This window comes from Sus scrofa, chromosome 3 (genome assembly GCF_054392235.1).
Source record: "Sus scrofa isolate SSC_HxYL_T2T_F1_AM1 chromosome 3, Sscrofa_HxYL_maternal_Yorkshire_Landrace_v2.0, whole genome shotgun sequence".
Classification (NCBI taxonomy): Eukaryota; Metazoa; Chordata; class Mammalia; order Artiodactyla; family Suidae; genus Sus; species Sus scrofa.
Window position 1 is genome coordinate 94,688,179 of NC_139385.1, and position 25,895 is coordinate 94,714,073.

Genomic DNA, 25,895 nt, shown 5'->3' on the forward strand with positions numbered 1-25,895 from the left:
TTTAAAAAATTCCCCTGTTTGCGGCTTCTCTCCTCCCTCCAGTCCTTTATTTATTCATTTTTTAATTGTCTAAGGCTACCAAAGAGTCCTGAGCCCTCTGCAGTAAGATCTGAATTTTCTAACTGATGCATATAAAGTCTTAGGTTCTGGGATTCTGTGCCACACTGCACACTGTGGGGATCAGGAAACAAAGGGGTGAAGGACAGTGGCTGCCTGGTGTCTTAATAAGATGCAGATCAGCCGAAGAGCATCAGACCATCAAATCCAGGGTCTGCAGCAACCACACACCTTTCGTCAGGCTTGGAATGGGCCGAGATGGATTCAGGGCTTTATTGAAAGATCATACAGGATGACTGCAAAATCCCATTACTTGTTGATTAAGTATTGATTGCCTCAGTATTAACAAGCCAGCTAATATGAAGTGACCTCTGAGGCCAGTGGTGTGGGGGGGAGGGGAAGACAATTTACTAAAACAGGCAGGCAGATGAATAAGAGGGCTAGATTTGCTCTTGGCTTTTAGCTTCGGTTAAAATGTCACACTCGATAGTGCAGATCAATGCCCACTTTATTTCCTCACAGCCGTCTTATTACCATCATGAGGCTGCCTCCTTTGATGCTTTCTAATGACCCTCTGAACCGCCTGCTCAGCTCACCCTCTGCTTTCAAGTGAAAGGAGAGCCCTCTCTGCCCCCTTGCTGCTGATGGAGCGGCCATGGATATGAGGCTGGGCCACGAGGACCAGCAGAGCCTTGTCCAGGGTCAGCAGTGCTACACTCACTGCGCTTTTCCCCTTGTCCTTTGCTTTCCTTTGAGCATCTTCAACATCAAAGCTTGTCTCCTCTTTCCACAATTCCGAATAAAGTCCGAGGCAGTGAAACAAGAGGCTGTGCTCCAAACTCCCACCCAAGGCCACCATCTGGGTCAGGGGCTGTATGACTTCATTCTCTAGGAAGGAAACTCTTGTCTAGTATTCAAAAAGTCTCTCTCCCATTCAGAAATGGATGTCTTTCTTAATGGCAAAAATAAGTAAGTAAATAAATAACTCCCTAAACCAAAATTCTCCTTAACTCCCCACAAGCAAATTGTGATTTAAGAAGACTCATTGCGTGTGCCAGCCAAAGGAAGAATAAGAAGCAATTCTCTGCTATAGAAATCATAGTTTACTGCTGAGTTTATAAAGAGGAGCTTTTGTGAACATGCTCTGTTCTTTTAGCGAGGTGTTTGGCTTCTACACTGCAAAATACTCTGCTGACTACTTAGTCTGGCTTTCTCTGAGTATAAATATTTCATGTGCTGGCCAGGGTAGGGATTTGCCAAGGCCCTCCTATTGGCCAGAGGTCTGGCTCCAACTTTCTGCGTCAGAAAGAAAATAGAGAAGTAAATCTAGTGAAAAACTTTCTCCTTGGCAAACATGCTCAATTGGTCTCTGAAATAAAAAGATTTCTAACACTGGATGGCTAGAGGGAGGAACGGGAGTACAGAGAGGAAACTTCAAACTCTCTAAGGCTGGTATTCAAAGCCAATGTCGACCTGAAGATGAAAACCATAATCATTTCTCTGGGGCTTTAAGAAACTGCCTCAGTAAGTTTTGTTGCTGAAAAATTCATAATTTAAAGCCTCTTCCCATCTATTCCAGCCTAAATTGGGTGAATAAAGATCATTTCTCCCTTTATTTAACTATATCAATCTTTTTTCCTAGGGTCTTATCAGGGTTCCATATAAAGTCCTATAATGCAGAACCACTCAAAGTCCACCACAATCAAAATCATTTCGCTTTCCCCTTTTCCCCTGTCTATTATTTTCTGCTCTTATAGGAAAATCCACTAATCCCTCCCCCACTTCCTCTGCTTCTCAACTGCAATCACTAAATATTTATTTAATGCAAAACATGTGTATATTTACAGCATTAAGTTGGCATTCAAAGGTTTGTTGAATGAATAAACTCATTGTTTTGAATTGTTTTTCATTGAATTCATGAATTTTCTGTGTGGTTCTGTGATGTATAGAGACTAATTCTCTCTACTCTATAAAAATTTAGGAATCATAATGAAAAACCTGGCCTGCATTCTTTCCTCAATCTCATGACCCCCAATGAATTTGCTTGAAAACCTCTACAATATTGAGCTCTATGATGAAAGAAACTTTTGGAAGAAAACATAAAAATCTCAGCAGAGAACATTCCATATTTTCTATATCCAGGAACCCCTGCATGGAATGATATTCTATTTAATATTTCTGCAAAACTATTCTTGCCTCAGAAAAATGTTTTAGCTTATAAAAGATCTTAACCTAAGATATAGTATAGGGATAAACAATTACTAGTCTTAGGAAAACTTTACATAAAGTTATGAAAAATGGAGGCTTTAAATTATGATTTTCTCATATGAGCAGTTTTTGGCTGCTCCTATGGCATGTGGAAGTTCCTGGCCCAGGGTTTGAACCCACATCACAGTGGTGACACGGGCTGCTGCAGTGACAATATCTGATCTTTAACCCTCTGAGCTACCATGGAACTCTAAAAACACTCTTGAGTTTCTGAGTTTAGTGTCATATTATGCTTTCATACCCAACCCTGCACCTTCATATAACCCACTTACTGGACTGGAGACAGAATGCTGGATTGGGTAAATTTTAGACTCTTTCTCAGGGTGGCAGTTCTTATGGTTTAGCCATTTCCTAGAAAGCTGAGTAACTAGGATACTGCAGAAGATGCACAGTACTTATCACAATAAGATCGGGGTTTCAACCCTCTATACAATCTCCTGTTGTGAAGGACAAGGATTCTCTTTTGTCCTTATTAATTTTGACCTTGGGTGTTCCAGGCTGTGTGGCTTTCTCAGCCCCTTTCTGTTAAGTTTATGTATACAAAAGTTCCTAACATTCTGATGGGCAGTTGATATATCCCAGTTGCAAGACAACCTAGTCATTAGCAAGTGATGGTATAAAACACTAGGAACACAAGCTTGGACTTCTGCTCAGTACAGGTTAGCAAATGGGTTTCATCCCCTTCCAACATCAGTGGATGGATGGGGCTTCTTGGATCATGATGTCAAACAAACAAACACCAAAAAAACAGGTAGCCTTGGAGCACAGAGAGAATAATGCAGTGGTTATATTAGCTACATATTTTGTATATCGAATTACCTCAAATTTTTAAGATATGAAAACAAGGAACATCTATCTCAGAGTTTCTGTGGGTTAGGAATTTGGAAATAGCTTAGTTGAGTGATTCTAGCTCACAAGGTTGCAGGCAAGATGTTAGCCAAAGGCTGCAGTCATCTGAAGCTTGACTAGGGATGAAGGATCCACATGTATGGTGGCTCACTCTGCATGGCTGTTAGCAGCTAGTTCCTTGCCAGGCCTGTTGGACAAAACTTTATTTCCTTTCCATGTGGGCTTCTCCTTACGGATGCCAGTTGGCTTTCCCTCTTCTTATGTTCAAAGATATCAGTATAAGTATAGGTGTAGGAATAGGCATATGGCTATCTGTCTATCTATCTACTACCTATCTGGAATGATAACTCTGAAAACCTGGTCTCAGAAGCGATTTGCCATCACTTCCGCTATATTCTCTTGTTCTCACAGGCCAACCATGATGAGAGCCAGCTGGAAGGCTGCCTTCTATAGAGCTCAACTAGCTACATTTTCAGTGGATGAAAAAGCTACAGAATAATTGCATACCTTGTTGCTGAGTGTCCTAGAGGTCAGCATGGTTACTTGATGCATAGTTTCTAGAATTTCATGCAAACATTAAATCTTCACTTTGTTCTATTGACAATAAATTTGGAGAATAATTTCTCTGAAAAAAATATTAAGAATGTATACTGTGGCTCCCTATTAATTCAGATACACTTTATTCATCTCTTTAGGAAATATTTATTAAACGATGACTGCTTAACACCAAGTCCTCTATTGGGCACTTTAAAAACATACCTGAACAGATGCATGGAACGTGAGCTGAGGAGCTACATCTAAAAGAAACTAAAAGAATCATAGGAACATAGTCATATAACTTATCTAAAGATAATTAAGACTCTAAAAATTAATGACCAAATGATTCTATTCTGAGTGCTGTATAAATTCAACTGGTGTCTCTTCTTTAACTGAATATTTAATATTCATTAATTAGATTTACTCTGAAACCAAAGGTGGCATCATGAACTTTCATGACTCAGTGACCAATGAGGCAAGAGTCAAAGAGGCATTTTTTTTTTGGTATAACTTGGATGAATTTTAGGTATTTCAGTTGCCACCATATATTAATAGTATCTGTGCATATCTACAAGTTTATTTTCATGGCCTCAAATAATTTAGGGACCAAGGCTTTGAATTATATTTTTTCTCAGAATGTTGATTTATAAAAATCTTTATTATCTACCTGATCTTCCTCAGCAATCTCATTTGATTTACTCCCATAGCTCCCCATCCCTACCACATGCTTGGAAAACACTGAAACACTGGGTCCTTTTCTCCAACCCTGCCCCAATCCTTTGTTTCCCATTTCCTTGTGCCTCTTCACACACTGTTCTCATGCCTGGGGTATATTTCTCCCTCTTTCCTTCCCAAAAATAATCTCATCTATAAATATTCACTCCCCCCCTCCCCGAAAGAATGTATTCATTAAAAAAAAAAAGCCTTTATATTTGAATATCATGTTTTCTAGATAATCTGCTAGGTATAAAATTGAATAAAAAATCATCCCAGGCTTAAGGACTCACACAGGAAAGAAAATATGTAAACAAATGATTATGATACAATGTGATAATAAACATAACAGAATACATGAAAGGTTACTATTAGTACAAAAGAGGTAGTGCTTCTTTCTGGAAGGACATTTAAATACAAGATATAACACAGGATGAGTAGAGTTTAAAAATTTAAAGTGGAGTGGCATTTGGACTAGAGGAAATAGGGAACAGCAGAGAAACGTGGAATTGTCTGGTGTCCTGAACCTACTTTCATTGTCTTTATCATGTCTCATTTTTACTCCCAATTTAACTGTCTCTTCCTGCTTGACAGTTAACTGCACAAAATCAGGTCCTAGTCCTCATTATCTCATTGTCTCTTAGTACTCAAAATACTTTTGAATGAATGATTTCATAAAATTCCCTCCAGTGTTTCACAATATATCACTGAAAAGATAAGCATTTTTTTTAATTCTTTTTTTTGTCTTTTTGTCTTTTTGCTATTTCTTTGGGCCGTTCCCGCGGCATATGGAGGTTCCCAGGCTAGGGATCGAATCGGAGCTGTAGCCACCAGCCTATGCCAGAGCCACAGCAACGCGGGATCCGAGCCACGTCTGCAACCTACACCACAGCTCACGGCAACGCCGGATGGTTAACCCACTGAGCAAGGGCAGGGACCAAACCCGCAACCTCATGGTTCCTAGTCGGATTCGTTAACCACTGCGCCACGACAGGAACTCCAAGATAAGCATTTTTATATTTTAAAAGCTCCTCAGTATCAATCAGGTGTGCAGCACAAGAAGACACACCTAAAATGAAATTTAAATAGGTCACATACCTCTCCTTCAACAAGTGTACCATATATACTAAAGGTCTGTAGTTGGGCATATATGTAGCAATAGTGGGGGTGGGATGGGTGGGTTTGATATGGTTGGTGATGTGTTAGAATTGGAAACCAGCATTTGGACTTTTAAATTAAAAGCCACAGTTTGTCACTGGCATCAGCACATGGCCTGGATGAAGCAGGTCAGTGGTATGAGGAGAAAGGCAGAACAGGCTCAGTGGGGTGGTAGAGAACTAAGGAGATGGTTATGGAAGGGAAAAAAAAAAAAAAAAAAAAAAAAAAAACAGGAGTGAACCATGTTCTCCAACAATAATCTTATGTAAAGGGTCATTCCTTTGTGGCAGTGAAATTCAGGGTCTGGCTATGTTAGAAGGTGGCTGAAAGGGAATTAGGGGAAGAAAAGTTGAGGTGATTTGTGTTTGTAAGGTCAAAGAATATTACCTTTTCAAATACAGAGTGGCTTTAAAGAATTAAACTGGAAACAGAAAATATGAGAACAAGTTTTTTTGCATGGCATTCCCAGGAAGGAATAATACTCTTGTTATGCATTACAGTCTGTGCTCAAAATGCTATTTCAGCATTCTGGGTATTAAAAAAGGAACCTTATGTGGTCTTGTGGTGAACGACTGTGAAGGATTATTTAAAGTAAACTGTAGGGAAATATAAAACAAACCCAGCTAATTTATCACAACAGTGAAGATGCATAAATAAGATGTTTATGAATAACAAGGACAGCTTACCTATTATTTCAAAAAAATCATTTTTTTGTAGAAAATATGCCACATTTTATTTAAAGGAGAATGACCCCTGTTTTTTTTTTTTTTTTTTCCCCATAGCTCTATAGCCTCTGGTAGAATCTTATTATTACTATGACTGTAACATGATGACTGTTTTGGAAAAGTTTTAATTACATGATGAGAGCCTGTGGGAATCTTGGCTTGAGAGCTATATATCTTCACACTCAAGACCAATATTGCCTTGAGCCTGGGAGCTCAAGAACTCAGCAAATGTGTTGCCAATCAATGGCCAATTAAAGAGACAACAGATGATCAGAGTGAAGATATGCCTGTGTACCTTGTGATTCTTTCATTAATATCATAGTACCATGTGGAAGGAAACCTCATTGTATCTCTCTGACCAAGTGGTTTGATGTGTAACATTGGAAACACTTTTTCATAGAAGGCACCATGGATAGGCTTGGATTTTTAGCTGAGTCCTTGATTTTTCCATTCTAGTTCTGAAATTGGCATGCCAGTTCACTAGTACTGATTGCCAGTTGTCCAACAAATACTTTCTTCTTTCCGTCTGGTCACACAATCAGACTGCCTTTCTCAGCCTTGCCGTTAGAGATGTAACCATCATTATGAACCGATCTCTAGTAAATCCTCAGCTCATAAACACTCTCCAAGTGATCCTCATCCCGCCTCTTTCCCTATGTCAGTTGAATAGATCTCCAGGGTTGTAGAAGGTGGTGGGGCCACAATGTGGAAGGAACCTGGATCCTGAATGAATACAAAGAACTTTTCACCTTTACATTTTCAAAAGCCATATCTATTGTGTAAAGTTGCTCAAATTTGAGGTCGTCTCTTATAGTGGTTAGCCTGTAATTCAATCAAATATAAAATATTGGAGTTCCTGCCATGGTGCAGTGGGTTGAGAATTCCACTGTGGTGGCTTGGGTCGCTGCAGATAGAAGTGTTCAATCCCTGCCCAGCACAGTGTGTTAAAAGATCCAGCGTCGCTGCAGCTGGGGCTCTGGTCACAGCTGTGGTTTGAATTTAATCCCTGGCCTGGGAACTTCCATATGCCACAGGTGCAACCTTAAAAAAATAAATAAAATAAAATATTCCCCGTGTCTTTTTCACAAGTTTCTGTTTCTTAACCAGATTTCAACCAAATATATGCTAGGCAAAAATAAATGTTTTAATTTTTGAGAAATTTAAGACAAGATGAGTAGCTAAATCACATGAACACCCTTTCAAGGACAGTATTAAATATAACCAAATCATAAATGCCTTCATCATGTTTAGAAAAGAATAGTTGAGAAAAAATAACATATTAAACAACTCACATTTGAAAAAGCAAAACTTCTGATATGCTCAAACATACTTCAGGTATAAAAATGTGCCACACGTGACCTCCATTATGGAGCATGAATCCATGTCTCCTTGTGCCAAGCAAGAGACAACCAAGATTATTATTATTATTATTATTTTTTTTTTTGCTTTTTAGAGCTGTACCCATGGCATATGGAGGTTCCCAGGCTATGAGCTGCATCAGAGCTACAGCTGCTGGCCTATACCACAGCCACAGCAATGGAGGATCCCAGCCACTTCTGCGACTAACACCACAGCTCACAGCAGTGCCAGATCCTTAACCCCCTGAGTGAGGCCAGGGATCAAATCCACAACCTTATGGTTCCTAGTCAGATTCATTTCCGCTGAGCCACAATGAGAACACCAACCAAGATTTTTTAAACTCTCTTTGGAAACTCTTGTCATCATGAAAACAGGTTCATGCTTCTTGGAGCAGGTTTGTTTATCCTAGCTGTACCATCTTGAAAACTCCAGGTAGGTTTTGGGTACTTGGAAACATTGAGTCTTTTAGAAATTTGAGATGCCAACACACTCCAAGGATCTCTCAAGTAAATGCCACAGTGGTGCAGAATTAGATGTGGCAGAAAAAAAGACGTTTGTTGAGTACTCTCATTAGTCACCTTCTACTGGAAAGTCACATATATGAAAACCCTACACCTCATTCCCCAACACATCTATTAAAAATCTATCAGGTTACGGAAGAGAAACTTCACCAGTTAAAGAGACTGCACGTGAAAATTCATAGAAAGGACAGATTTCAATACATTGTCTTCAAGAAGTGATACTCTCAGAGGTTTGCACCACTGCTCTTTTACAAAATCTTTGATTTGCTTTTGATATGCATTTTCACCCTTTCAGATACAACCAGATCTCAGTACATATCACATTTTTAATGAGAAGAAACAAACAGGTGTTGATGTGTTATATACAACTGCTACAGTTCCAACTACATTTGTCTAATGGGTATGAATATCACTTTTCAACAATACACTAAGGAAAATGAAAAGAATAGAAACCCATTCCTGTATTTGGCTTCTACAGAGGACACATTTTAGTGGCTGCTTTCATATATTTTGGGAGACCATTGAAAATTAACAACACTTAGGGATTACTGAGAAGATACAAATGTGAATCAAGCTCACATTATTAATAATTTTCATATTACTTAATAACCCATATTTATGTCCTGAAAACATCTGAGTATGAAATATTTATTCCCTGACATACATCACGGGTTGGCACCTCTGTTACTGAAGTACGTACTATCAAAGTGATGAGTCTTTACCACTGATGCTTCAATAGCCATTCCGATCGAAACATCCTTAATTAAACTATATGTACTTTTAAACCATGGAGGGGATGATATACAATGTGGTTGTAGTCTTTGCTCACAATGATCTAAAATTCTAACTTGTATGATGCTATTGGCTGTAACAAATTACATCAACACTGCCATCATAAACAACAAAGCGTTTATTAAGTATGCAGCACCTATAAATACAATGTTTGGGAATAGAGGTACAGGAGTTGTGTAATGTGATCCATACATGCAAAGAAATTACAGATTATTGGAAAATATAAGAAATTAACATGAGGGTAATAACCACTAGTATAGGGAGTTTTAAAAATAATTAGTGCCATAGATTTACTAACTAGAGTTCATTGACACCAAGTCTGAGTGGACCAGATAAAGTCATTCCTCACACAAGAATGGGGCCCACACTGGGAAAGTGCACATATCAGGCAACAGAAAATGATCAAAGAAGATAAGTTACTGGCTCTATGAAAGTCTGGGTGTTTGCAAATAGGACCTAGTCATGTAGGTTTTTTGAAATGTGCCCTTTCTTAGTTTGAGGAAATTCCTTTCTATTCCTAGTTTGCTCACTATATCATGAATGGATGTTGAATTTTTTAACTTTTTCTGTATCTGTTATGATTATCACTCACACACACATATTACACATAAACAGCAATAACTTAGCTTGTTCCTTCTGGAAGTATGGTAATTTTGTATTGATTGGTGAATGTTCAAGTAGCCTGCACTTTGGGAAGAAAGCCCACGTGGTCATCATGTATATATACACATTTGATATAACTGCTGGATTTGATTTGCTAACATTTTGCTCGGTTTTGCATCTATGCTCTTGAGGGATATTCCTCTATACATTTTTTTCCTACAATGTCTTTGTCTAGTTTTGGTGTTATGGTAATAATGGCTTCATAAATTGTGCTGGAAAATGTTCTCTCCTCTAATATCTGAAAGAGTTTGTGTAGAATTGGTATCATTTTTTCTTAAATGATTGACATAATACAGCAGTGAAGCTATCTGGGCTAGGGATTTTTATTTTTGGAACATTTAAAAATTACCAATTCAATTTGTTTAACACATATATTGCTATTTATATTTTCTATTTATTCTAGTGTCTGTTTCAGTAATTTCTGTCAAACAACTTATTTCACTTAAGATGTCAACTTTATTGGGTTAGTGTTTTTTATGATATTGTCTTAATATACACTTAATGAATTCAGGGTTTTCGGTGATTTTCAAATCACCTCTTTGTTTCCTGATGCTGGCTTTCACTCCAGTCTGGCTGGTGCAAAGGTGCATGTCTTCCAGCCTTGTGAACTCTGGGAGTTGTGCAGCTTGCCACAACCCAAAGTTTCTTTTTTGCTGAGCCTTATGGAGTTGCCCTGTGCGATTTCCAACCAGATACTCGTGACGAACCCTGAGTACTCTTTTTTTGTGTTGCTCTTCTAGACTGCTCCAGCCACCTCATCTTCCCTGTTTCCTCATAGCAGTGGTGTGACTCTCCATCTTTGATTTCCCTCCTTTGGTGCATTATTTGCCTCCAGGCTAAAAGCCAAGGTGATTGTAAGGCTTACCTCTCTGGTTCCCCTTTTCAAGGGGATCGATCTTGCACAGCCTGTTGTCCAACATCTGAAAACAGTTATTTCATATATTTCATTCAGCATACCAGTTGTTTGGAGTTATAGTAAGTCTGGTATCAGTTAATCTTCCATGGCCAGAAACATTAGTGTTTTAAGGTGGGAGATGCAGATATTTATCTTTTTCAGTGTATACACAACTAATGCATATTATTAAAGCCCCCAGCTATACATTTTCCACTCTGTCAGGCTGCCTCTCACCTTATTCAGCAGATGTTCATGGGACACGCAGATAGAATTTTGCTAGATTTAAGAGAATCCCTCAAAGTTATCTAATTGGAATAAAATGATATATTCACATGAAACAATGTAAAACAGTGAATTATACAATCTGTGCTAGCAAAGTTTAAAGAAGATGGGAGACAATATGTTCTGCAAAGTTGTTTTAATAGAGGAAAATTATTACATGTAATAGAAGTACAAGTAAAACAAAGACAATATAATACTGAGAAAATGTCATCCAATTCAATGGTTGACATTGGTGAGAACTTTCTGATTTTAATACATCTTGATGTCAACCATACTGGTCTCATTGGGGCCAAGAAAATCATTTTTATCTTTTTTATCTTCTCTGAGACCCCTTAAAAGAAGTCTATTTGACAATGATTTAATATCTCCATTATAAGGCAGAGATCCTAAAAGCTCATTTATTTTAATCAGATTAGAGGCCTTAATAGCAAAAAATAAAATAAAATAAAATAAACACGTTTTAGCTTTAGTGTATGACTTAAAAAGTTTTAAAGTAACAGATTCCACAGAAAACAATTAATAAGAGCAACTAAAAATTTCTATGTAATTGAATTAGTTATTTAAGATTTGGTTTACTTAAGGATTTATTTCATAACTTAAGATATCTGTATATAAGGAATAGATTTATTAAAACAGCCAGAAAACAGACAAATCACAATAGAGTTTACCTATGAGATTTATTATTGCTATGTACACCTCATTGTACAAGCAAATGACATGCCTGTTACACAGCAGAGTTCCATGAGTTTGAGGCTTTCACATAAATATTAACATCCCATATATTGGTGATTGCAGTGAAATACACAGAAGTGGGAGCTTCTTGGCTATTTCTCAGGTCTGTTTCACATTTCCTGAATTAACAGATGTAGTAGGTGTTACATGTAGACTTTTTTTCCCAGCTCTCTAGTTGTTGCTAGGTGTTGGTAGTCACTTGATTGTAACTAAAAAAAGAAAGTACTTTGTTGATCTTCAGGCACACAGACACACAGAATTATTGATGACTTCTTAGGATTATTATGCACATAGGATGAGAAAGAATTCCAGAGTGAGAGCAGACAGAAGTAAGTAAAATTAGTACTTAAAAATGGTTGCACGAACAGATATGTTGAGCACGTTTTTGCCTCTAAGCCTAAATGTTTGAAAAAGCGTCTCTCACTGAATCATAATCTCTACATTAAAATTAGAGAAAAACTGTTGTGGGTCACCTCCATCCTGACCCATATGATAGTGTGTGATGCCTTATGGTTCATTGCTATCACTTTTCCCGAAAGTGCTAATTAAGCATCTTGATATGTAGAGAGAAAAACAGACACTCTGGTCCTGATGGTCCAGGGTGGACGGTCACCAGCACACACAGAAATCAGACACATGTTTTCAAATGCCTATGACTAGAGTTGAATAAAAATTCTGCTCTGTATATGTATAGTTCAGGATTCTCCTGATGGCAACCTGGAAGAATGCCTCACTTGAAATTTACTCCACATAAAGGGCACTTTTGGCTTAGGTGGCTGGGGAGGTCCAGAGGTTAACTCACAGTATTGTGTGTCTCAGGGGCCAGCATTAGAATAGTTTCTTTACTTCCTTCTTCTGTCTGCCAGGACTTGGGAATTTGAATGACCTAAAATTGGATTCTTCAAACTCAGTACTGTTCACATTTTGGGCCAGATCATTCTTTCTTCTGGGGAGCTGTTCTGTGTATTGTAAGGCGTTTAGTCCTTAGCCTCTACCCTAAAGGTACAAGTATTGCCTCCTGCCCAAATTCTGACAACCACAGATGTCTCAAGTTTTTGCCAATTGAGAACCATGAATCTAGAAACAAAAAAACCTAAATTGCATAGATTCAAATTCTGTCTCTAGCTGTGTAAACCTGGGCAAATTACTTCATCTCTCTGTGCCTGCACATCCTTTTCTTTCTAATGATGATTACAGCATTACCTACAAGATAAGGGTGTTCTTAGGATTAAGAGAGATCAAAAAATAAAATTCTTATAACACAGTTTTTGCACCTAGTCAGCCTTCAAATGGTGATAGCTCTTAATACTAACAGCAAAGTTACCTTCATTAGGTAAAGAAATGGCTTCTGGAAGCACCAGAATAAACAGAACTAGCTTAATGACCTCAAAGAAATCAAAAGCTTTTTTTTCTCCCAGTATATCAACTGGCCAAGTTTGGGTCATACAACTATGTTTTGGACCAAGCACAGCAGTCAAGGGGATGGGGTACTGTGAATAGCCAGGCTTGGGTCAAACACTAATCTTATAACTAAAAAGAAGAAACTTTACTCAAAGAAGTGAGGTAGAAAAGTGTAATAGATGTGCAAAATCATAAGCCACCAGAGTCCACTTCAGAGTATTAAAAAAAAAAAAATGGTGCAAAGTAGGTTTCCTACCTTAGCAGCTGATTCACAGGTCGTGAAAATGCAACTCTAGTCACATTTTGGTGAATCATCTGCAGCAAAAGGATCAGCAAATTATCAGACCAGACAGTGTCAAGATGTGCCAAGAAAATGACCATCTGAGAAGGTTATCAGATACAGATCTGCTATTTGAAAACTATAGACAGAGCGAGCCCACTTGCAGAAGAAAAAATGGACATCGCTGTTCTCTGCCAGCTTTGTAATGAGAAAGAAAAACCTGGAAGAGTACTGATCAAAGCTGCCATTTATTGAGTTCTTCCCAGGTGATAGATGCTATATTGTGTTCTCAAGTAATACAACATCTCTGCATGGTCATTGACATGATTCCCATTTTTAAAGTGAGGAGACTGAGCATTTTTTAGAAAGGATGGCTACATTTGGCTAAGGTTCACAACCACCAAGGAATGGAGCCAGAATTCAAGCCAAAGCTTGTCTGACTTCACAGCTCCTACTCTTTATCCCCATACTGACATCCCAGAGTCCAGCCAAGATGCACAGGAAAGCTAAGCTGCCAGATTTTTTGGTGGGGTGGGTGGGGGGTGGTTCATACTAACTGAAGAAGACAGGGCATCAGTTAGGGCTTTTCTGTCTTTTTTATTATTATTATTACTATTTCTTGGGCCGCTCCCGCGGCATATGGAGGTTCCCAGGCTAGGGGTTGAATCGGAGCTGTAGCTGACAGCCTGCACCAGAGCCACAGCAATGCTGGATCCGAGCCGTGTCTGCAACCTACACCACAGCTCACGGCAACACCGGATCCTTAACCCACTGAGCAAGGCCAGGGATCAAACCCGCAACCTCATGGTTCCTAGTCAGATTCGTTAACCGCTGCGCTACAATAGGAACTCCCCAGTTAGGGCTTTTCTGATTGGCAGATGAACGCAGCAAGCCCTGCTGTGTGAACTCCCCAAATTTCATGACAGGATGAGTCCTCCCTGCCTCATAGCTGTCTTGAGTATTTGCACTTTCAGAAGTTGCTTTTTGTTTAACACCTCGTTCAATTCAGCTTCTATCCAAGGCTAGACTGAGATAAGTGGTCACCATGGATAAACAAAGCATTTCAAATGATAAAATTTGCACACTTTTTTTTTTTGTACATTCATTACATAAGTTGCATGTGACATAACATTTCACTTTCTTTGGAATTCCTTTTCACATCATAGTTTCCTCCGTGTTTGTGATGGGATAGCACTATTTACTCCTACTTGGTAAAGTCTTGATCCAGGTCAATTGCATATTGACCCGTATTGTAACAGTGCAGTTAACGTGGGACTGCAGATATCTCTATGAGGTCCTGATTTCAATCCCCTTAGATATCTATGCAGAAGTGGGATTGCTGAATCATATGATATTGAACAAGTTTCTTAATTTCACTGGTCTTTAGCTTCCTCATCTGTAAAGAGGGTTAATAGAAATACCTTCCTACTAGGATCCTGAGGCTCTTATAAAATGATTTTGTAAATAAGGCTTGACCACACTCAGTGTACATGAGTTTTCTTTCCTTTCCCACCTCTTGCTGTGAGATCTTCCTATATTCTCTAGACCAAGTAAAGTAGAATAGTTAACTGAATAGGCTATTGGAATTATGTGCTATCACTTAACTGCCCTGGGACCTGGACAAGTTACTTTATCTTATCTTTAAAATGTGAATTAATAATTGAACCCAATTCACAGGGTTATAAAATGAATGAAATGAGGTAATTATACAAAATGCTTATCCCGAGACTTTTTCAAATAATGTCTGAAAGTACTCACATTCTTGCCATACCATGCCTTTGCCATCTGTGGCCTTCTCCAGCCTGACCTGAGCAGGGCAGGGATGTTTCCCATGGACAGGCTCCATCTCCTAACCAGTTCCAGAGCCAGTCTGGATCAAAACAAAAAGAGTATTATCAGCCTCATGCCACAAGCTGTGTGATCTAGAATTAGCCTGTGATAGGATTTTTGTAGCTAGCACTTTGCATTTTAATTCTCCCCTTAAAAATGTGTTTCCTTTTTACAGTCTTTTTTCCTTCTAGACTGTGCCCTGTGGGGCAGTGCCCCAAGGCAGGAAATTGAGACTTCTTGACCCTTTAGCAAGATATAATATTGAAAGAACTAGACCTAATGGTTTAAGTTAAGGAAACCATAGAGAAAGGAAGAGGCCAGCACTGGGGTCAGGGAGCCCACCTTTTCTTTTCCTGGATAATGGTGGAAATACAAAAATTGAAATGTATGGAAAAAGCAAGCTGCTAGATGTCCTGGGTCTTGATACCCCTCTTTGGGTTGCAGTTTGGATGTGATAGAGAAGTATAGGAATAAATGTAAGGAAAGGGGAATTCTGACCATATTCCAACTAGAACTCTAGAAAATCTTTGGCTATTCTCTTCCATCCACATCCTTCTCTTTTAACCAAGGTCTACCTTACCAACCTCTAATGCATTTATATGACAGTAAGTTTGGCTTCCCAGCCTGGTTAGGCAGAAAGAAATCCTTCAATTTCTCATTCATAGGCCGGTCTCATTATCCTGGGTGGCATGGAAGAAGGGATATAGAAGACAGTTGACTTGATATTTAGTAGAATTGCAATAGCACAACTTGTGCCAATAGACAGGGTAGCCTTCAGCAGAGGCTGGGGTAAGGTAATCTGGTCTTGGGTGGATGGAAGGTGTATCAGATCAAAGGTAAAGTTAGGCCAACAGGAAGAGCTGCAAGATGCTGATAAAGCCAAGAGAAGGCAGGTCATGAGTAACCCTGGACATAGATGTCATCTATAACCACCAAGGGCAAGAAGTGTTTCTGTATATCCCCATCCCCACCACCATGTGATTTTAATTTTTAAGAAAGTTGTAAGATAGGGCTAGCCTACATTCAGAATAGGCTGGGGCCCTACAGTTAGGACTGAAACTGTTTGCCTAATGAAGATGAAAAGGTACAGGAAATCAACCCTGTCATCCAATTTATGATAGCCACAACCACTCACTGTTGGCTAGACTTAGGGAATTTGAGCTGGCTGCCCTTTGCATGTCAGTCAGAAGAGCTGGCCAAAAGAGGGCATGGATAGTACAATGACCAAGCCCATAGCCTGGACTCGCGCATAGCCCTAGCAAATTGGCCGAGGGACATCAGCAATTGAGGCAGCTTAATCTGATTTATGGGAATTTTATTTCCCTCAAAAAATAACAAAAACAAAAAAGAGAGAGCCACTGCAAATATCCTCCCTTATACCCATTCATGCCTTGAGGCTAAATTTCAGCTCTGTGCTGATATGAGCATTCTTAGTTTCTTTTTAGTTGTGCTGTAAAAATGTATTTGCATATTGCAAAATACTCCACAGGCATAAACTTAAGTTCTGGTCCTTATACATAAAATATCCAAAATAAATTATGTCAAAAAATGAAACTGACAAATATTTACAGTTAGTTAGGCACCGTGAGAAACAGAAATAAGGAAAGGCATGAAGCTGACAATCAAGTGACAGTGACAGACATTAAGCATGAGAATCTCACAGCTGCCCATGGCAAGAAGAGCTAGATTCACACTGAACACAGTCAATGACCAAGAAACAGAGAAGGAAGAGAGCACCTAAGCTTATGTTGGTTGGTGGGCTTGACCCTGGAGGCAAAGCCAGATAAAGATGGTACTGGGCAGTTATGGGGGCAGGTCAATTTACAAAGGATGCTTAAATCAGAAATACAGTGCAATTTAGCCCAGGCTAATACTCCTTGCATAATTTTCACACTGTAAAGTGGCCCAGTGACCACCAAAGCAGCCAGCACTGTAGTGGAGAAAGTGACAAACCCACCTCCCTGGCATTACTGGCTTAGGAGATTTTTCCAAGTTGGGAGGTACAACCTAGGACAGCCTCCAATCCAAGGAGCAGCTTGATGTTGTCATTTGATATCATAGTACTTGGAAGCTGAAATTCTGTAGTTACTCACAATAGCCAAGATATGGAAACAACCAAAGTGTTCGTCAATGTATGAATGCAAAAAGATGATGTGGTACACACACACACACACACAAATATTATTCAGCTATGACAAAAAAGAAAATCCTACTGTTTGTGATAACAGATGGATCTTTTTTTTTTTTTTTGGTTTTTTTTTAAGGAAGTTAGATGAATCTTGAGAGTATTATGCTAAGTGAAATAAGTCAGGTAGAAAAAGATAAATACTGTATGGTCTCATTTATATGTTGAATCTAAGAAAAGACAAACCGAAAGAAACAGAGAGTAGAAGGATGGTTACCATGAATTAGAGACTAAGGTAAATGCGGAAATGTTGATCAAACTTCCATTTATAATAAGACTAACATAATTGGACGTCTGATGTACAGCATGGTGATTATAGCTAAAAATGTTGTATCATAATCTTAAATGTTGCTAAGAGAGTAGATCTTAAATATTCTCCCTACAAAGCAAAGAAATGGTAACTATGTGACAGGATAGAGGTGGTAGCCAAGGCTGTTGTGGTAATGATTTTGCAGCATATAAATGCATCAAATCAACACTTTTTACTTCTTAAACTAACACAATGTTATGTGTCAATTATATCTCAATAAAACTGGAAATGTGTGAAAAACAGAAACTTAAGGTCATACAACTAGAAACAGTAGAAGTGGTTTTGAACTTTCACTATTTGCAGAAAATCTAGACTTTCCATACTAGAGAGCCTTTTGAGGACAAACATTGAACCAACCTGCATTGCTATATGGGGTATAAACATATGCTCCGTGTACAGAGTAGTGTATAGCACCTTTTATTCCATCAAAAGAATGATTTGATAAAGCAATGAAAATAAGCTCTGCAAGGTCTCCTAACTTGAGAGTTCTTAGTTTTGTTTGCTATAATCTTGGTTTTCCTAAATCTCTCCAAAAATGTATATAATGTGTCAAAAACACATGTGGCCTGTGACTCCTGGCTAAAAGTCCAGAAAAATCAGGATTTCCATGTTGAATAGAAGAAGCATCCAAATGTATTTTCTGAATGCATACTATAAAACAGAGAAGAAAGAACAAAGAAGTGGCCACTCCCTTCTTTTGTGCAAGCAGCACCCATTGTAAAGAGTTTGGGCTTCACAAAGAGGACTGGAAATTGTAATTCATTAGGTGCCCAGGCAGAGAGGGCTGAGAACATGAGGAAATGGAAGGTCAAGTCTGGGTGGGGGTGCCACAGGCAGAGTAAAAATTGCCGTTCCATTTGTGTATGTTGGCCTGGCTGTGCAGAAAAGAGAGCTCCTTCCAATTCCCGTGGGACAGATGTCAACAAGCCCCACATGATAGATGGAGTTGGGATTTATCCTTCGCCTGTTCTGAGAAAACAGTTCCAGCGTATGTGTGAATGTTGGTACCGTAGAAACACAATAAGTATCTTGAGAACAGAGACTGTCTTCTTCCTCTTCATTCCCAGAAAATGACTTTGCTTATTTTCCCCTGCTTTGCCTTATTGCCTCCTAAACCAGGGGATGTCGATTTGGGTTCTCATCTCACCTGCTTATAGGTTTTTCAGTAGGGCCCTTTAAAGCCTGTAGATACTTCTCTGTACTCTCGCTTTGGCATTTTTTTCCCAGTGTGTATGTGTGCCAGTGGCGTGTGGAAGTTCCCAGGCCAGAATTCAAATTCACACCCTAGCAGTGACCCACGCCACTGCAGTAACAACAACCAGATCCTTAACCTGCTCTGCCATAACGGAACTCCTCAGTATATTTTGACTTGACAAAACCAAATGGTCCTGATATATCCATATGCACCACTCTCTGCCACACAGGAGTGAGGAAATGGAGAAGGAAGATAGAAAAAGAATGATGGCAAAAGAAGGTGGGAAAATAAGAGTAAACAGTCAAAGAAATCTTAAATGATTAAATCTTAAAATCTCTGAGAAATACAGACATTACTAAAACCTTCCAGAAAATAAAGTATTCTAACCCTTAAAATGATGGACAGAATGTGGGAGAGTATTGCAGTTTATGAAAACCCAAAGAAATTAAGTACAACACCCGGAAGTTAGGGTGGGGAGAGACGAAAAAAAATCAAATAGTGGAAGAGTATTCTTTCAAAAGAGAAAAGGAAAATTAGCATGATATGATCAGGGAGAATAGATTAAGCTTGAAGATGATGGGGTTGAGCCTGAGTTGCTGAGAGATGAAAATAGTTTAGAAGAAAAAGACCCAGTCCCTCTGAAGCTGCTGTTTCCTGACTGGGACATTTCCCTTCCCATGACTCAGACCCACTGAAACACCAGTTCTCAGTGATAGAATTGGGGTTCAACTTTGGGAGCTGTCATCACTGTATCCTAGAAGGTGTGCTTAGAGTGCCCTGATTATGCAGTGCTTAATCAGACTAGCCTTTGACATTTTAGGATTGAGGTCAAAGATACATATATCATAGATCTAAATAGCAAATTACATCAAGCTAACAACCATTTTAAAAAATATTCTACCTCCCTACCTTGGTGAATAAACATTTATAATAACCTGGAAAATCAACTTCTAAAATTTAAACTTTTGGAGACCTTGGGATATTGTACTGGAAGTTGGAGGTACAGAGAAAGAGGGTCTCCGGTCCCCAGTCTTGCACTTCCCAGACCTAGCACCCTCATTTCCCACACAGGCTTCTCTTGTACCACATATATATGGACAACCTCACCTCCATATCCGAATCCAAATTTTCTCACATCTTATCCCGGCAGACAGCCACTCTTTGGCTTACCTTGACTGTTCCTGAGGCCTACACCTGAAATTCCAGCAGTGTAGACCTCTGACAGGAAGGTGGAGGTCGGGGTGTGTGTGGGGAGGGTGGTTGCACTGGCCTGCGAGGTAGGCTTGGGTCATGTAGAGCACAGTCTAGAAGTGAGGGCTTTGTCTCTGCTTGGGATCATTCCCACAAGCCTGTATACTCTTCGCCTTGTGGGGAGAACAGTCAGAGGAGGACCAGAGAGAAGCCTTCAAAAGCCTGATGCACAAGACCTGTCTTGGAGCACAGCCCTCTTGTCATTAGTTGGTGCTTCCTGGGTATTAACCTGTGTGAATCACTAAACCACGCTGAAAAATGTGGATAGCAGTGAAAGGGGAGACAGTTAAAGGGATAAACAATAAGAATAGTTAAAAGGTCATATAAAAAAAAGTAGCTAATCAACTCCATACCTCACAAAACTCTACCAGCTTCCTGGTCTCAATAAATGGCTTTACCACATCCAACCACAACCCCCGGAAACCTGGACTCATTCCTGAATTTATTCTACTCCCCTGCCACCATATTATGCTTCATCCATTCCATTCGCCACATGCCTTCACACAGTTCGCTGAGTGCAAGGCCAGTAGCTGATATACCTTGTGCAGGCTGATGTGGTGATGGGGCAGGGGACTGGGGTTGCTGACCGCCACATTAAGCCCCTTATTAGGAACTTCTTAAGTGACTGGTTCTTAAAAAACAGATTCATGTTGGCTAATAGAGGTAAGGCCATTCTGAACTAGTGTGACCTTGTGCTGGAACCTATAACAGGAAAAAAGGAATCAGGTTTTCATTTCTTTTATTTTTAGGACAGTTCATCCCTAAAATTAAAGACCCACTCTTCAATAGCAACATACTGGTATGCTTTTGTAAGGGCAGAGAAAAGCTGCTTTTTATTTCTGCCTTTGTACTTTCTCGTTTCACCTGTCCAAATCCTTGACTGTTTGGCCAGTTGGATTATCTTTGAGAATCTTTCACCTTCCAGGAACTCTTATGAATACCATATGCAGCTGTGCCTATAGTCCAGAACACACACAGCTCTGCACAAGCTTGGAGGAGCAGGCTTCTATCTTTGCTGAACAGAAGTGTGAGAACCTGAGAGTAATGTCAGTCTACCACATGGACAATTTTAAGTCAGCCCCAATGAGTACTCAACTAGCCAGCTCTAAGTGAAGTCTTGTGGACAACATGGAACCTCAGATGCTTTATAATCATCCTCCCAAACTTCCAAGCATTTGGTCCAGATGAGCCAATGAAATATGACACACACACACACACACACACACACACACACACACATAAATTTTATGTTCCTCATGTCCATGCAATTGGAATAAACTGTAAATTAGGTGTTATAGTGCTGTAGTTTGGTTAGATGCAGTGGTTTAGAAATGTAGCTTTAGTTTGTTATGAGATAATAGCTGCTTTGCTTTGTTGTGACAGTAGCCATAAAGTAAAGTTACTACAATGTAAAATGTGGTAACCAACCCAAACTACTGAAACAAAACCACAAATCAGAGGCAGCCCAACTCTGAGAACTTTATGTGCAGAAGTTGCAATGGGATCCCATCTCTGAACAAGTAGCATAGGAAACCCTGTCATAGCTATCATATGGGTCATATTTGCTATGGGTCAAATTATATTCCCCCAAACTATGGAGTAAAATTCTATTGGGGTATAGAAGTATTTCATGCCATTCACATCACATAGAAGGGATACATCATTGAGCCTGGTATTCAGATGTGCCTGGACCAGGATGAAGAACTGGCATATTGTTCAAAGTTTCAGGGAATCAATTTCCTGAGATAATTGGCTGGGAAAATGCTCTTTTGCACAGATGCCTGGGAGAAAGCCTGAGTTGGAGAGGAAAGTATGGTATTTATGTTAGATATAGGTTCTTATTTTTACACATGCATGCCAGTACCTTGTGGAGGACACTATAGCCAAAAGTTGAGGGTTTTTTGTTTGTTTTGTTTTTTAAGGAACTGTAAGCCAAGGGGCTACCACCTTAACTGTTTTAACGTCCTGGTGTTAAAATGTACCATGGAGTAAGAGGAAAGACACATTTTCACTGAGGGCTTCTAAGTAGTGAGGACTGTAGGGGGCTTGTTGACAATTTTGGATGCAGCAGGAGGAAAGCAGGCCCTTGGCACTGGCCTCAACTTTCTTATCAATCTTGGCTGCAGCTATAGTGGCAAAGCACCACCATCAGGGGCTGTATGTTGAGCCAACATCAACAAGAAAAAGTAAGAGACAATTCATGAGCTCATGTGAAACAGGCCAGCAATGCCAATAAGTGTTGGTGGGGGCTGGGTGGAAAGGGACATAAGTGTGCCTCTTGCAAAGTTCCCAGAGGTTAGGCAAATGCCAGCAAAATTTGGGCCATTACTGTGATTATGACCCTGTTTGTACCGGAAGATGCAAAGCTACAATGACATGGGTTACAAGTGGTAAAGTCTTTGGTGTGATACTAATAGCTAGTATTTATTGAGAATTTACCACATGCTAGAGGTTGTTTTATGCACTGTTCATGTATTATTTCATTTTTGCCGTAACCCTATAAAACAGCTCCCATTGTTAGCTCCATTTCTCAGATGAAAGATTTGTAGCATATTAGTCTTACCCATAAATACTGTCTCGCCAGAACTGAACTCAGAGTCTGACTCTCCAGCTGTCCTGACCATTATGTGATTTCCCCCTTATTCACACTATTCTGGGAACTACTTTTTGTATAGCATTTCAGAGTGATGTTTCTCTACCAGGTGCTTTCCCTGGGCCCTAAAATATCCAGGAACACGTCTGTATCATTAAATTCATATAGATATGGAATACCATGCAAAATATACAGCAACGTGAACCTCTTCAAACATACACACATCATAGGAAAACAATTTCCTTAGCCTATAATAGACTCAAATTTCTGTTAATTTGGTGGAAAGGGACAAACATTCTAAGAAACACCAACTAGAACCCAGAGGAAAAAAAGGTTACATTTTCTGCATAGTGACTCATTGTGAAGCCACCCAGTTTTCTTAGAATTCCATTTTAACTCAGGCCAAATGGGGCCTCCTGTATGGCTCTGGAAATAACTTTCGGATGTTCAGATACTTTACGTGTGAAAGGCGTGCAACCAGATACATAAAATTCATGGGCCTGGAGGAGAGGGCTCCACTTTGTTTATAGACTTTCTGATTTTTTTTTTTTTTTTTGGTTGGTTAAAAAGCTGACAGACTGTATTACAGCTAACATTCCCATATTGATTATACCATTTCTGAGGCTGGCCTCTCTGTGACAGGAGCAGCATAATTAGTTTTTTCCTTGTTAAATATTTGTAAATCATTCGTACTTTTATGGGGTACATAACCTGGCTGTTACCCTTCAGATAATCTTCTTGTTACTTGTTTAAACAAGAAATATCTCCTAGAGTGCAGTGTCACTTTTATCCTTAAATGAGGCTACAATATAAGGACTTCTCTTGCTTGTGAAATACAAAAGGGCATCCATGCCACAGTTACATAAAATAGGTCTGGAAGAGGACCTTTCCAAACAGACTCAAAAACATCCACTGCTGCATCTTGCTCTGCTTATACCACTGGGAAGCAGCGAGACTGGGAAAAATGTTTTATTTTTATTTTTTGCTTTTTGTTCATATATATTTGTTTTTAAACTATTAGGAGCCACCCTTGTCAATCTCAAACATTAAAAAGCTCTGATTTGGGGTTAACAGTGAAAAAACTCTTCATACCACCTATAGTTACATCATCATAGGGTGATCATAAAGCATGCGTTTCAAGATACAACTCTGAAGTGTGACTTTTTCTTAATTGTGTCCATTGAGAGTTACTACCTCCAAAATAGGCAGCCTAGGAGGCCACTCAAATGTTCCAACAATGCTGCAGTTACTAAAAGGCTCTGGGAAATCCTCTTTGGATGTGGACTTTCCAGTTTAATAGCATAGCCCTTTGAATAGTGTTAATGATCTTAAATCCTTGCCTTTTCTGTTAAAAACTGGAGGGAATGTGATTCTGATTAAAGAACAAAAGTCACTATAATATAAGTCTGATAAATAAATTCATTTAAAAATATGTCTATTGATACAGCAGTCTTATAATAGCAAGATATAAATCTAAAGTGAGAAGGATTGTGTCTGGTGACTGGTAAACAAGCCAAAGGTCTGTGCAAGAGCAGTGTCCCTGGAACAGGCACACACCTGAGCATGAGCTCCATGTTTGTAGGTGGCAGAAACCCACACAGACCAGTTTAAGTAAAAATTATAAGACTGTACAATAGTTCACAAAACCCTAGGTCAGGCAGTAATATTGGGCCCCACGAGAGAAGAGAATCATAAATGAGAAAGCCATGAGAAAGGAAGAGAACTTGTTAAATCTTCCTGAGACCCCTGGATCCCATCACTGCATGGCATGTGCTTCTTCAGTCTATCTCTGCAGAAGTGTTGGCTCCTTCCACAGGAACTCAATTCAAAGAGCTAGTCAAAGCTGAGCTAAGACTAGCACAACTAAGCAAGAAAGAGAAACCACTGGCTTCGTCAGGGCATGCTACAGGCTGGAGGTGGTGGGGTGTGGGATGCAGGCAGACACAGTGCAGTAGAGAGCAAAGAAAGCTAGGTGTTTGTGCCTGTTCCAAGGGGAACTGGATGACCTAAGACCATAGTTTGGTTACTTGTAAATACTGAAGAAGGCTTGCTTTAGAACCAGAATCTAGTGTTTAAATGTCCTTGAAGGAAAGACCATTTGGACCATATATTGAATGCTTTGCATCCAGATGATGGCTGCAGAGAAGCCAGTTCATCCATGTGTCTGCCCGATAGTTAAAGAAAGACTTCAGATAAGCAATGACTCCTTTGCTTGCTATGAGTCTGTAGTTCATTTTTTTTTTTAATGTAAAGGTCAAATTTTAAACTTCGCAATGGAAAAAAATGAACAATTTTAAAAGCTGGTTTATGCCATCCAGTCCCCTCAGTTTTTTTTGTATCCCAGGCAAATCAATGTGGCATTAGGCCGTATCAATTATTATTACAACTGCACCAACTGCTTTTCCTATGTGTAAACATACACACACATATTAGGACAATAAAAAGCTTACATTTGCATACATTTGGTAGTATTCCAAAATGCTTAAAAAAATTTATTTCATGCACTAGCAGTATAAGACAGAGTAGTATTTCGAACCATATAAAACTGTCATTTTTTTGTTGGTCAAAAGCAGGCAAATATTCACAGTTTCATACATTTCGACCTAATATTAGTATAACCATTTAATACATGAAGCAACTAACTTACAGAGATGTTGAGCCACCAGTTTGAGCTTTTCTGATACCTACGTGCTTGAGATGCAACCAAAATCCCTGTCTTCTGAACCTTATTTCCATGTCCTTTCCACCACAGTATTATGTATAAGGAAAAAGCATATCTATGTATAATACAAACCCCACTGAAATATAATGTCTATGTTTTGTGATAAATTTACTATAGATACAGATAATGAGAAAAACTTCAAGAAATCTACTTTAAATGCTCTTCATTAATTTTTTGCAACCTTGTGCATTTTTTCCAAATTAGTGAAGTGCAAAGAATCAAGTCATTTGTGCTGTGAAAAAATTACATATTTAGTTTTTCAAATTAGTTAGCTATGAGTAAATTATTTTTTACCTCTGCTGTTTAGGGTTCAGAGAGTTAAAGAAAAGGAAAACGAATTATGTCTGATTAAATGAAAAAAAATAGAATTATTATGTCATGAAAAGTTATTTATTTATTTATTTTTTGGAAAGAAATGATCCAAAGTTTCTCTATTTTGAGAAAGAAGCCTATCTTTTGTTTCTGACATAGTCTTCCTAAATAATATCTGAGTTGGAATTCAAATCAATAACCCAATCCCTCTTCTGATTATACTAATGTTTCTTTAAAATACAGATGTGTTTTGAATGAGTAAAT

The 25,895-nt window shown here is 39.0% G+C and overlaps 1 long non-coding RNA gene across 2 annotated transcripts; it reads right to left on the bottom strand.

The window, feature by feature from the left end:
• Positions 1-10,939: 10,939 nt before the first annotated feature.
• LOC146404782 (uncharacterized) lies at positions 10,940-22,749 on the bottom strand. 2 transcript variants are annotated; one of them, XR_014839747.1, is made up of 3 exons: positions 14,992-15,679; positions 13,210-13,268; positions 11,556-11,761 (listed from the first exon to the last, which is right to left on the bottom strand). It is a non-coding gene; the product is annotated as an uncharacterized LOC146404782 (long non-coding RNA). The 2 variants fall into 2 exon arrangements; XR_014839748.1 differs by lacking the exon at positions 13,210-13,268 and having other exon boundaries at positions 10,940-11,761; positions 14,992-22,749.
• Between the last annotated feature and the right edge of the window lie 3,146 nt (positions 22,750-25,895).